At 39.1% G+C, this 13,815-nt stretch overlaps 1 long non-coding RNA gene across 3 annotated transcripts in view; it reads right to left on the bottom strand.

Moving 5' to 3' along the window:
- LOC103885609 overlaps positions 1-13,815 on the bottom strand; it is a 190,747-nt gene that overhangs the window by 77,724 nt on the left and 99,208 nt on the right. For all 3 annotated transcript variants that reach the window (XR_648771.4, XR_004177316.1, XR_004177319.1), the window contains exon 3: positions 8,815-8,919. This is a non-coding gene — a long non-coding RNA (uncharacterized LOC103885609). The remainder of the gene's footprint in view (positions 1-8,814; positions 8,920-13,815) is intronic.

Raw genomic sequence — 13,815 nt, forward strand, 5'->3', positions numbered from 1 at the left:
TAAAATAATCCTCACATATTTTCTTCTACCACCTTTACGATTTAATTTTTTAACTTTTAAATAGTTGATTCATTTGGAACTCATCTTGGTGTACAGTGTGACTGTGAATCCAATTTTTTTTCCAAATATTTACCCATCTATTACTATTACAGACTAGTCTGTCCCCCAATTTCAACACACCACTGATTTGAGCTGCCAACTTTATTATACACCCATTTTCCTATATGTTTTAATTCCATATATATTTAGATTTTTTATTCTGTTCCATTGGTTTTACTTATCAGCCAATATCTCATTATTTTAGTAAAGGTTTATTATATGTTTTAATATTTCCTAAAACAAGTGCTACCTTATTGCTCTTCTATTTTTGTGTTTTCTGACTATTCTTTTGTATTTCTTTTTCCATAAGAAAAATTTTGTAAAGCTTTTGTGTATTTTTATTAAAATTATATTCAATTTATAAATTAATGCAAGGGAAAATTATATCTTTATTCAGTTGAGTCTTCCTATCCAACAACTTTGTATATGCTTTTTATTTGTTCAGCTCTTCTTTCGTGCAATTTCACAAATATGTTGTGTATGTGTTAAACACATATAGATACGCACACATACATTCATGTAGGTGTCACTTAATGACAAAGATGTGTTCTGAGATGCACCCTTAGGCAATTTCATTATTGTGAGAACATCATAGAGTGTACTTACACAAACTTAGTGTAGGCTACTACACACCTATAGCTATTGTTCATAAGCTACATACTGGTGTGACATATTACTGTATGAAATACTATAGGCAATTGTGACACAGCGATGAGGATTTGTGTATCTAAACATACCTAGGCTGGACATGGTAGCACACAGCTATAATCCCAGCGCTTTTGGAGGCTGAGGCAGGTGGGTTACTTTAGTCTAGGAGTTCAAGACCAGCAAGACACTCTCTCTACAAAAATAAAAATTAAAAAATTAAAAATTTTTAAAATCCCACATGTAAACATAGAAAGGGTAAAGCTAAAATATCGTATTATGTTCTTATGTGAGCACTATCTTTTTTTTTTTTTTGAAACGGGGTCTCGCTCTGTGCCCCAGGCTGGAGTGCGCGATCTCGGCTCACTGCAAGCTCCGCCCCCCAGGTTCACGCCATTCTCCTGCCTCAGCCTCCCGAGTAGCTGGGACTACAGGCGCCCACCACTTTGCCCGGCTAATTTTTTGTATTTTTAGTAGAGACGGGGTTTCACCGTGTTTGCCAGAATGGTCTCGATATCCTGACCTCATGATCCGCCCGCCTCGGCCTCCCAAAATGCTGGGATTATAGGCGTGAGCCACCGCGGCCAGCCGTGAGCACTATCTTATATGTGGACTGTCATATATACAGTCCGTTGTTGACCAAAACATTGCTATGTAGTGCATGATTGTGCGTATGTGATTGCACCTATAAGTACATGTAATATATATAGTTTGTATGTACATAAGACATTTGTGATGTTGCATTAGTTAAGTTTCATTATCTCTGGAGAATGATTATAGAGATTTTGTCATTAGATCTATTAATATGCAGACTTTTATTAATATTTGTCCCTATATTGATTCATCCTTATATTCCTGAAATAACTAATCTTCTTCATGGTATAGTATTGTCTAATATGCTGCCAGATTCTGTAAGCTAGTATTTTATTGGGAACTTTTGCACCTTGATTACAAGAACTTTTTTTTAGTGTGGAAACACTGACTACATGGTCTTTAAGGTCTCTTTAAGTTCTAATATTCATTGAGTAAAATCAAAGACAGTATGAGAACAATTAAATGCCACACTGTTTTCGTAAGTTAAAAAAGTAATTAAAAGAATTCCTTTCCATTCTCTGTGCTTTCTACAGTGTCCAGCATAAAATGAGTGCACAAATAGTATTTATTAAATGAGTAACAAATGAACAAATATTTACTAGACACTGGAAGGCCCACAACACTGTGCCGGATACAAACACTGACTTAAAAGGTTCCAGAGACTCATGTGATGAACTGGGAAAGAACATGGAATTTGGACTCAATTATACCTAGAATCTAATCTCAGCTCTGTTCCCCTGATTGATGAAAGATCTCACACTTGATACTTAACTCATTTTCCTCATCTGTAAAATAGAGAGAATAATATATAGCACAAAGTTGGTGGTAAACATTAAGTGAAATATTCTATGTAATTGGCAGGCATATTGCTTGATGTATAACAGATTTTTTAAAACTTTACCTTCCTGCCTCATTTATACTCTCCCTCCATCATTAAGAACACATGCTATAGTACATGCATATGTTTTTAATGATGATAATGATAATGAAATAAAGGAAGAATGCACACAAACACAAAGTCACACAAACTACAGTTTAATACAGCCTAGGGCTGTGGTGAAGCATTGAGTCCAGAGCCAAACTGGGTTCTGACCCCAGGTCAGCCACTATCTTACTGTATGACTGTGGGTATGTCATCTAAATCACATGTCATCCAAATCTTGGTTTCCTTGTCTGTAAAATGGGAATATTACTATTTCATACAGTTGGTTTGAAGACTGAGACAATACATATAAAGCACCTAGCCCAAAGCAGCCATGGTACCCACAGTGTCCCTGCTCCTTCCTGATAGTTGCACAGCTGACAGCTGGTATACAGATTGCCACTGGCTGCCAAGATTTCTCTTCAGTCAGATCTCCTCCCACAGAGTGGAGAATTCCAGCTGTTTGGTCAGGAGACATGACAACGGGAAGCCCTATCCTACTCCACTTTCTTCCCTGACCTCCAACCTTCCCAGTCATACGGGCTCATCATTGTAGCACTTAATCATATACTGTCATCTATGGTTACTCGACTTGATGGTGTGTTACATTCTATTCACCTAAGCACCCCAACTCATGCTGTCCTTTTCTCTCTCAAAGCATCTTTCATTGGATTGAACTCAGCATCAGCAAGCAATTAAATGCTGTAAATCATATAATTTTAGGGTTGGAAGGTTACTGAAAAGTTTCATATGTGAGTCTCCTCAACTATAGTTGCTTAAACTGTTGAAAAAACTCCACTTAAAGATTCTCCTTCCCACGACAGCCTGTCCCACTGGAATGTTCGCTCCCACCCCAGGGCCTTTGCACGGCTCCTCTCTATGCCTGAAACACTCTTCCCCACTTCCCTTCTTCCTATTTTTTAGTCCTACTCCTGTGATATTTAAAAATTGCAGTTGATTTGCCTCTTCCTCTGGGAAGCCTTCCCTGAGCCCAGGCTAAACCAGGATCCCCTACAATATACCATTTAGCTCCCCGCATTCTTCCTTTATTGCAGTTATCACAGTTAGTACTTATTCACATTGAAAATAAATATTTTTCTCAGCCACTAGGCTGTAAAATCTATAAGGCCAGATGCAAGTCTGTTTTTGCTCATCATGTTTTCACTAGGACGTAACCCTGCACCTGGTCTGCAGTTCATAGTTTTTAATAGATGCTTGTTGAATTAATCGGTTAATGAATTAAACAGCTCCTAAATACTTCCCAGGAAGGATATATTTTTACACTCTCTAAATCATTGGATCCTCACCTCAGCTCAATCAAAAAGTGAGATTTAATCCTTTTTCTCTCTTTCCAAATATCTTACCTTGATGTCCAACAGCTTACTACTGAGCATCTCCATTTGATCCATTGCTTGGGAGGAATCTCCCTTTTCTTCCAATCATGTGGTCTACCCCATCCTATTTCCACCCCCGCCCCCAGTGTGCATGCCAGACACACACACACAGGTACACACAGACTGAGGTTCCCTTAGGCAACAGCAGGCTTTGTGCGTGGCTTCTGTATGATATAAATACTTTCTCTACATTCAAGTGTAATGTGCATGAGGCCATCATCAGTCTTAGAGTTCTCTGCAAGTCTTGGGCCAGTTTGCCTTCAGACCCATTCATTGCCTTTCTCCTCTGTTTACCACAGGGGCTAAAGGAGACTAGAGGGCAAAAGGAAGGGGGAGGCCAAAGCATCCCTCATTTGGTCTCTATGCTTAAGAGCCATATCATTGCATCACTGCCATGACTCCAGCTCCCATCTGCCAGGTCTGCCATGGCCCAGCCTTCTCTGGTGACCTCTGCCCTAGGGCTTCAGAAACACTCTCTCCTTTTAGTCTGGACTACAGGAAGCAGGGACTTTCTGCTGTGGTCTTACCAGCCCTCACTGACTTCTCTTTTCCATCAGCCATGTAACCAATTCCCTACATGAAATTCCCTCGAAGTGGTTTTTTATTTTCTTTAAAAAAATCACATGGACTGATACATGTGAAGATGACAACAGAAAACCAGACCAGATTTATCACCATTTCACCTCGTGGTTATTTGTACACCTTTCATTGCCACCTTAGGAAGTAGGTACCAAGTGTTATGCATTCACTACATTACCACACCCACTCCCAAAGCACCTTCTACATATTAAAACTTCCATAAATATTTGTTGAACAAACGAACGAACGAACGAATGAATGAATGAATGAATGAATGAATTGAACCTGGGGAGCTATAATATCTTAAGTGTTTAAAGCTTCTATGAATATCATAAAGTTATACATTAATTGGAATCAGTCTATAAGCATCTTTTTCAATAACGCACGAATCTGGAAGGAACGCAATTAATTCAAAATTACATAAGCAATCAAGGTGTGCTTACTTTTCCATCAATCAAGGCATAATTACTTAGCTGTGAGAAAGCTCAAAAGGGGTTTATATAGCCTTTAATGAGGCTTACACAGCATATGACGACTCAGGAATCAGTAGAGCATTGTAAAAGCTACCAGACAATTAAAGCTGCTTACATATCATGCATGAAAAAAAGGTCTTCTCCTTCTCAGACACTATTATAATTTTTCTAATGGAACGTCTTGAGAAGATGACCAGATCTACTATCTGAAAGCAATTTCTATCTCACACACACACAAACTAGATAGATACATAGATGATTGATAGATAGATAGATAGATAGATAGATAGATAGATAGATAGATAGATACATAGATACATAGATACATAGATACAGCAAGGATTCTTGACTTTTCATGTATTTCTGATCCTTAGCACATATGGGGACTTAGTAAGTATTTGTTTAATGAGTAAGTATTTGTTGAATGAATTAGTGGACGGATGGATGGATGGGTGGATGGATGGATGGATGGATGGGCAAATGAAACATTAAAAGGTATTCATTAAATGTTAGCTGAATGAAGCAAAGGGCCGTGGTCTAGCTCACATAGCTGGCACAATGATAGTAGTACCAAATAAAGTTACTACCAACAAGCTAATGGTTTCCCCATGGGAAAGACTAAGGTTTGACTGAGACTTGAATGCAAAGTGTTTTTTTATTAACAGCATAAATTATTCTGGCAAGTATCTTCTCCTTGGCATCCTAAATTTTTTACAAGTACCCAGTTGGCTGGCAGGCAGCCCTACTTAATAACAACCTCTGACCCTTGAAGAGCAGTTTCCTTTCCTCAAAGCACTTTCAGATATATATTCTATTAAAGCTCCATAATCTTTGCAGCAAAAGGCTCTCTTCCCACCACTTCTATCTTGTGTGTTAGTAAGAGACAAAGTTTACAATAGACCGTGCCTCAAAGAGAAATGAGGTCACCAAACTAGAGAAACTGTGCAATATCAGATTGGGAGTAAAGCCAAGAATAATAATAATGCCTGTTACTATTAATAAGACCTAACTTTTAACACTCAGGCTGACACAGCCTGAGATTCAGCATGGGTTGCACAGAGACAGTGCAGTGGGAGAGGAATAGGACGTTTCTAGTCATATACACTGGCTAACCCAAGACTGCCAGTCAGTGAAAGTGATGGGTAAATGGTCCTTGCGACCTAATAGGAGTTGAACAAGTGATTCTCTAATGAGTAGATGAATGGATGAATGAATAAAATATGCATTTGTTTCCATTCATAAATACTTATAAAGCACCTCTGTAGCATCAGGTCCTGTGGTAGGTGCAGGGTTACAAAGATGAGCAAGACATGACAGAGGGGCATGGGCTACACCTATAAGACTTTTTTAGCCTTGGAATCTGTCTTCAAAAAAACAAAAACCCAATATGCAAAACAGTTCAAAACTTACCTGCTCCAAATCACAGCAGGCTGTGTGTGGTGGGAGGAGGGAGGAAAGGGCCTTCACTCCCATGGGGTGTCTGAGGAAGCCCTGTGGCTCCCCAGAGCATATTCAAAACATTGCCCTAGATGAACATTCAGGTGCTTCTGCAACAGAGATGCCAGGCTTCAGTGGATGACCCATTAAGCACTTGTAAGAGAGAAAGTTCTGAGGTTTAGAAGACAAGAAGGAAGGGTTCAGCATTCAGTATCCAGAGAGGATGTTGCTAGAGGGTTCCTTGGAGAGCAAGGGTTGGTGAAGGATGATGCTTTGAGGCAGAAAACTGTCATGGACATTAGTCATTTTTGTTGCTGCCCAGTATGAGTCTCACTGTAGGATAAAATTGGTTCTCCTTAAAGAGGCAGGAATGCTAGATACTTGCTTTCCTTGTTTCATTTGCATCTAAGGCACAGGACTGAATCAAGATCTTAGGGACACAAGGAGACATCTCTCTCCTTGTGGTGCCTTTCTGCTCTCTTCTCCCTTCCCCTCTCTTACCCTTCCCTTCCGTCTCCTCCCCTCTCCTCTCCTGTCCTCCCTTTCTCCCACCTCAATGTCTGAGGTTGCAATGTCAGACCCTGACACAGTCAAGCAATACTGGAGGATCAGGGAGCACTTTGCTCATCAGATCATTCCACTCTAGCCCTCACCTCACACCTGCTCTGCAGCTTTCCAACTGTTCCATGAGCTGCCCGATACCATCTAATAAATTTCTTCTCTTCTTTATCAGCCTGAGCCAGTCTCTGCTGCTTACAGACCAAAGCCATAAGAGGCCCAGGACACAAATGGGAAGACTAGGAGATAGGCATGCTTATTCTTCCTCAGAAGCTCTCCTGAAATCCAAGCTGAAAACTGGCTCTAATGGGGCTGCAAAAAAAAAGCACTGAAAAGTTTCCAGTAGCGTCACCAGGGAAGAGTCCCAGGTTCTCTCTTTCAATACACAGCTTTAAAAAATGAAAAGATTTCCTAGCCTCAAGCCTCTGTGTTTATATTTTGGAAATTGTCAGCAAAGACAGAGGTTTCTTCCTGACCAGAATTTTGGTCAATCTAAGAGTCAGATGTTCTGAGGAGCCATTTTTCATGTGGGGAACTCCTTAAAGAGAAATCCAGGTGGCTGTCCGCCTAATAGCCAAGTTGTTGACAAAGCACAAGAGTTTCTGATATTTCCTGGACACCAATCCATATTGCTTTAACAGAATTTTGTTGCATTGAATTTGATATTCCCCCCAAAACCATTAATCCAGTCGCAGCTACTTCTGTTGGTCGGAATTGACTTGGCAGCTGTACTTCGAGAGGTTCAGAGAAAGGAAAATATTCTCCTGTGTTAATTAAACAATGTTGACTAGAAATAAAGTCCTAGTTAGGGATCAGGAGTTAGGAAATGGGAGTTCTTTTCCTAGAGTTGCCAATTTCCATTTTGTGACCTTGACGTTCCCTATATATGAAATGGGGAAAATATGCTTTATGAGATTCTCATGGAGATATAACCATATATATATATATATGTATCATGAGCACTGAATAATATCCATCCATAAAGTTTAACTGCTCTTATCGTTATTTCTTTCTCAACATTCTTAATAGAAAGTCAGAAGCAAGGGTGGCCAGAGATGCTTGGAAAGGCATATATATGGATGGCAAAGAAGAGAAGCTGCTATGATGAGAAGAAAGAGACTTTGGAGTCAGAAGGTTGTACTTCCCACCAGCTGTGTGATTGTGGACAATCTATTTCGGCTTCCTGAAACTCCACTTTCTTTTCTATAGCATAGAGATTAAGTTGTGAGGATTAAATGAAATAACTATAAAAGTCTTGAGTACAATGCTTAGTTCATAGCACATGCTCAGTCAATGTTAATTTCCTTCCATTGTTCCCTGCTTATCAAAGAAGAGAGAGGCTTACTTACAGAGAAGTCAACGAAGGGTCGGCAAATACAACCAGCAAGCTAAATGCACCCACTACCTGTTTTTATAAGCAAAGTTTTTTTGTTTTTTGTTTTGTTTTTGAGATGGAGTCTTATTCTGTCACCCAAGCTGGAGTATAGTGGCGTGATCTCAGTTCACTGCTGCAACCTCCGCCTCCCAGGTTCAAGTGATTCTCCTGCCTCAACCTCCAGAGTAGCTGGGACTACAGGCGCCCGCCACCACGCCCAATTAATTTTTGTATTTTTAGTAGAGAAGAGGTTTCACCATATTGACCAGGCTGGTCTCGAACTCCTGACCCTGCGATCCACCCACCTCAGCCTCCTAAAGTGCTAGGATTACAGGCGTGAGCCACTGCACCTGGTCAGCAAAGTTTTATTGAATACAGACATGCTCATTTGTTTACTATTTTCTATGACTGCTTTGGTTGTTACAGAGATCACATAGTCTGCAAAGCCTAAAATATTTACTACCGGGTTTTTTATAGAAAAGTTTGCTGACCCCTGACCTAAGCTACTCAAGTCCAATCTACACATTTACAGCTTTCAAAACATAAAATTAAGAAAATTTAATAATTTGCCTAAGGTCACAAGGGTACTTGGCAAATGAAGGGCAAGCTAATGAGTGCCCCCTACTGGGCAGTAGAGGCGATGTTATGCGGCATGGTTAACAGCTCAGACTAAACATCGTTCAAATCCAGGCTCTGCCACTTACAAGCTATGCAACCTTAGAGGAGTTGCAAACTTACCTCACACAGTGACTGTAGTGTTAATAATTTGTCATAATGACTCTTGAAAGATGACATCCTTTATCGTACAACATCTTCTTTTTATCACTATAATAAATTTTTTACCTGAAAACGTAGAAATAAACAAGATACAAGAAGTGAAATTTTGACATTGGTGTCTCAGGCAAAGATATAACCACTTATTTACTCAACACAACAGTTTATCTCAGAGATTACTGGATGAAACAAATCTGAATTGCACACCACCTGTGGATGAGCTCAGTACAGCTTGCTTTGTGTACAAATGTCAAGAAATTATTCAGTCTGTAGCTAGTGCTGTGGGGTTCAGAGCAGTGTATATGATATATACACTGCAACCCACTCCCCTCTCTTTCCAGACTTTCTTTGATTATTTTTCATACATTTCAGAGAGAAACATCTCTGCCTTCAGATCCCCAGGGCCCTTCTTTCACAAAGCCCTGCTAAAAAGAAATTATCTGACCTTACTGTTAACATATCACCATGAAGCAAAATCATTCATTGAATATTAATAATACCTCAGTTTTTCTATGGAATAGTTGTAGAGGTTTTCTGAGTTTTAAGTCTTTTTAATCATTGTATACAATTTCAAGAGGATTTTACTTTTTTCTTGTAGAAACACAGACCACCAAAATGAGAAAAATAGAGGCTATTTATTCAAAGCTTACTATAGCAAAGGAATCAGCCACCATCACTTCCATTTGACAGAGGCTCAAACCCAGGCAGAAGAGTCAAAGAAAGCTTTATAGTTAATTTGTAAAAAAGAGAGAGAGACAGACAGAAAAGGGGGAGTCTTCAGGTATGCTCTAATTGGAAGTTGTTGGCATGGGAAAGCTGGAAACAGGCTATAAAAATGGGACATATTGTGTGATTCTTTTTTTTTTTTATTTTTAGGGAGTGATATGATTTGGCTGTGTCCCCACCCAAATCTCATCTTGAATTGTAGCTCCCATAATTCCCATGTGTTGTGGGAGGGACCCAGTGGGAGGTAATTGAATCATGGGGCCAGGTCTTTCCTGTGCTGTTCTCATGATAGTGAATAAGTCTCATGAGATCTGATGGTTTTATAAAGAAGAGTTCCCCTACAGAAGTTCTCTCTTGCCTGCTGCCATGTAAGATGTGCCTTTCCCCTTTCTCCTTCCACCATGATTGTGAGGCCTCCCCAGCCATGTGGAACTGTGAGTCCATTAAACCTCTTTTATTTTTTTAATATAAATTACCCAGTCTTAGGTATGTCTTTATCAGCAGTATGAAAACAGACTAACACAGGGAGTATATTGGTTTTCTCTGGTTGGTCCTGAATTAGAAGTGAAAGCCACAAATAGGAAAGCTGGCAGTCATTGACGAAGTTCTGACTGTTTGGGGTTAATTGTTGCAAAGGTTGTGATTTGCTTTCCTGGATCAATAGCCTGAGAGGTTGGGGGTCAGTGTTCTATTGCCATATACGATCTGGTCACTGTCCAGACAATGTCCCTCAGTCCCCGCTTTCAGTCATTCTCTCACTTGCAAGAGGCTGGTCAATGCAAGGAAGACCAGAAATGCAGAGCTTCACTGATGGGAGGTTGTCTGCTTGTCTCCATAGTCAACTGTATCACAAGATCTTCTTGATCTTTTTACTGCTGTATCATCATGACAATCATTTGATGAGAGAGCTGCTGCACAAAAGCATTTAAGACTCTGGATAGAATATAATAAACTAGCATTACAACCACTATGACCAAAACAAAGATAAGTAATAGTCCCACTAAACCCAGGAACCCCAATTGCCTAACTCAGGTAAATGGAATGAATCCCAGAGACGATGAGGATCAATCTTAGAGCATCAAGTCACTTTTTCTTTAAGGTGTAGTGTAGCCTACTTGACTATGCCCGCTTCATGGATCTAAGTAAACAAGAAGTATTAACAATGATACAAACACCACCCTGACTAGCCAACAAGAAATTTAGAGTCATGACGTTGTCCATCAACACTCCCGCCAACAAGTTGAGAGTGATCTGTACTCTATATAAAGCAGAAAGGGCACATTAATTAATAACTTCTGCTGAGTTAGTTCTAAGTTTCTTTCAATATTTTCCATTTGTTTGAGTCTCACCACTGGGAATATTCCTTTCATTGCTCACACAAACAATGAGTAAGTAATTCCCCCAAATGAAGAATTTATGATGGAGCTATCAACTGAGTTAGAATTTCCAGCCCTGGTGATTTACAGAATTAGAATCTCTATGTACTGACAAGCCTCAGAATATTATTTCTAAAGTGCAGAAGATATTAGTCTGAGGAAAAGATGACAAGAAAGTCCTGGAAGTATATGATACTGGCACATGAACACTTAGGAAAAAAGTTAGTTGTTTATGACATGAGGTCAGAATCAATGCTTTACTTTAGCTTGGTCACACATTTTTATCTTTATCAGTCTCTTCCAAGTGGCAAGAATTTCGCCAATCATCTTAAGAAAGTTGCTGAATTCAATTTTATATTACCTAAGTTCCGATCAATAGATTGTAACAATGTATTCCTTTTCTGGGGGAAAGAAGGACACTGGCAAAGTTATAGGTTGGTTCACTTTAGTACATTTGTCCTTGTAGGTACAAATGGAAATGCAATCAGTAGTTCCTTATGGCCTTATTTGGTGAGACTGAAATTGCCCTAAGATATCATGGGGGTCCATTGATTAATGGCATATCCAAAAGTTGGTAAACTTGAAGGCAGGGCTATGGTTTGGAATAATCAAAGAATGAGTTTGAATGAGAATGTTCCAACCTAATCATTATCATAAAGAGGAATTAAAATAAAAAAAGAAGCCATTATGGGTGGACAACAATCAGGGCTCTATAGAACGTGAGAAGGTAAGTGTTTACAAGCAAGCAGATGAAAAACAAAACAGGAATTACACAGGGGTCTTGGTCTAAAAGGGAAGCTGTCCATTATCTGAGGTCATAAGATTGTTCTCATGGTCTCAGGTCAGACGACTACTTCCAAAGATCACCTGCTTCTAGGGAATCTCTGAAACTCCTGTTTGAGGTTCCATATTAACATATAATAGCCTTCCAATTGTATGGAATTCTGTATTGCTTTTTTCATTGTAAAACAGAAACCCAAGGATTAATTTCCAGGAGTTCCACTCCTGCATTTGTTGTTAAAGTGCCTTCCAATGAGGTTTGAGTGCAGTTTTTCTATTATGTCTCTTACAGTAGATGAAATCTCCTCATTGCAAGTCATGAAAACTTTGCTTAGGTAGATGTGTGAGAGAACGGCCTTAAAATATTGGCAGTAGAAATGGGCATAGTACACGAGTCCCTTGTAGTATTTTGCCATGTCTTCATGCGACAGGGCAGAATCTAGATTAAAGATGAAATCTATTATTCATGACTGGGCACCAGTTAATAAGGGAACAACTGATTGTTTCCAAGAGTGGATCATACAGCCATAGTGGCTAGTAGAAATACCTTTGGTCAAGAGAGAAAAAGGATTATTAAAAGGTTTTATAATTATATTACTTTTAATTTAAGGGTGCCTTTCCAAAAGATGTGGATGGAAAAAAGCAGTGTAGTCTTCAGCTTTGATAATTCCTTCCAGCATTCTTTTATAACGGTTCCTGTAAAGTGTGTGTCTCAGTAACTTAATATATACAAATTGGAATACTCCAGGTTGGAAACAAAAAATCAAGCAGCTTTGTAGCAACTATAAGTTCTGTAGCTTTTTGGCAAGGAAATACTTCAACATCAACACATACTGAAAATAGACATATAATAACTAAAACATAAACTCCATGGAGAGTGGAAGCTGGATGAAATCCAGCTCTTCTTCTATGGGCCTCAACCTAAATAATGGCTAACTCACTAGGAAGTAGTAGTATCTAAACGTTCCTTAACTTGTCTACTTTTAATGAGGATGTCAGAGGACATGAGAAACCTTCTGTTTCAAAGCATCTTAAAGTCAAGTATTACTCCAACAGCATACATGTTATCATACATATATTTACATTTTGGTCTTTGGCCAGTTTACATGCTCTAGTAAATACAATAAGTTCTGCCATCCAGGTTTATTTGACCTGAAGTACAGAACTATGTTCTAAAGAAGAGCTTAAATTAGTGATAGTATATCCTGCTTGATAACTGCTACCCTCTGATTTAAGTGTGATCCATTAACAAATAATATTTGGACCAAGTTCTTGCTGAGAGTCTCTTCTACACCTCAGTAAAATAAAGACAGCTCCCTAACTGAGGTTAGAGAATGATAAGATTTCCCTTGCTTCCTTTAGGGACAGGAGAATGGCAGGACTCAGAGTGTTTTGGTGGTAAATAGTAATAGGAGAGGGAGAAAGTGACAGAATCTCTTAAGTAGTTAATCAGATGGCTGGGAAACATAGTGTGTTCTCAATCAGTAGTAATTCTGTGCTGGGTGAGAAACTGTGGTGTCAAGCAAGGAGCTTCAAACTAGTTCATCAGAGGCATGAATGAGTTTGGTTGCAGCAGCTATTGCCCTAAGATATACAAGGGCTTAAGCTCTTGTAATGGGACCAAGGGTGAGGCTACAGTAAATGGTGAGTTTGTGGTGACTCCTATACAGTTGAATTAAAATCTCAGCGCTTGTCCAGATTGTTCATGCACAAGTAGACCAGAGGGATTTTTGTAGTTAGGGACGCCTAAGAAAGGAGGCTGTTGAAGAACTGTCTTCAAATTTTAGAAGGCCTTTTCATATTTGCATTCCCAGAGGAGCAGGCCTCTTTCTGAGGACTTAATTCATAATTAAGTATGAAAATCTAAGAAAAAAATTTGGCGCTCTTCTGCAATATCCAGTTAAACTTAGAAATTCTCTCAAATATCATTCAGCAAGGGGTCTAGAATAAGTTTGATGGTCTTTAGTCTATCAGGAGATTGTGTTTTTTCCTCCATAGGTGGGTCTGGTCCTAAATAATGGACGATGTTTTGGCAAAAATTGTAATTTTATCTTCTAGGACTGTATGTCCTTTTCAATTTAAA

This window comes from Papio anubis, chromosome 1 (assembly GCF_008728515.1).
Source record: "Papio anubis isolate 15944 chromosome 1, Panubis1.0, whole genome shotgun sequence".
Classification (NCBI taxonomy): Eukaryota; Metazoa; Chordata; class Mammalia; order Primates; family Cercopithecidae; genus Papio; species Papio anubis.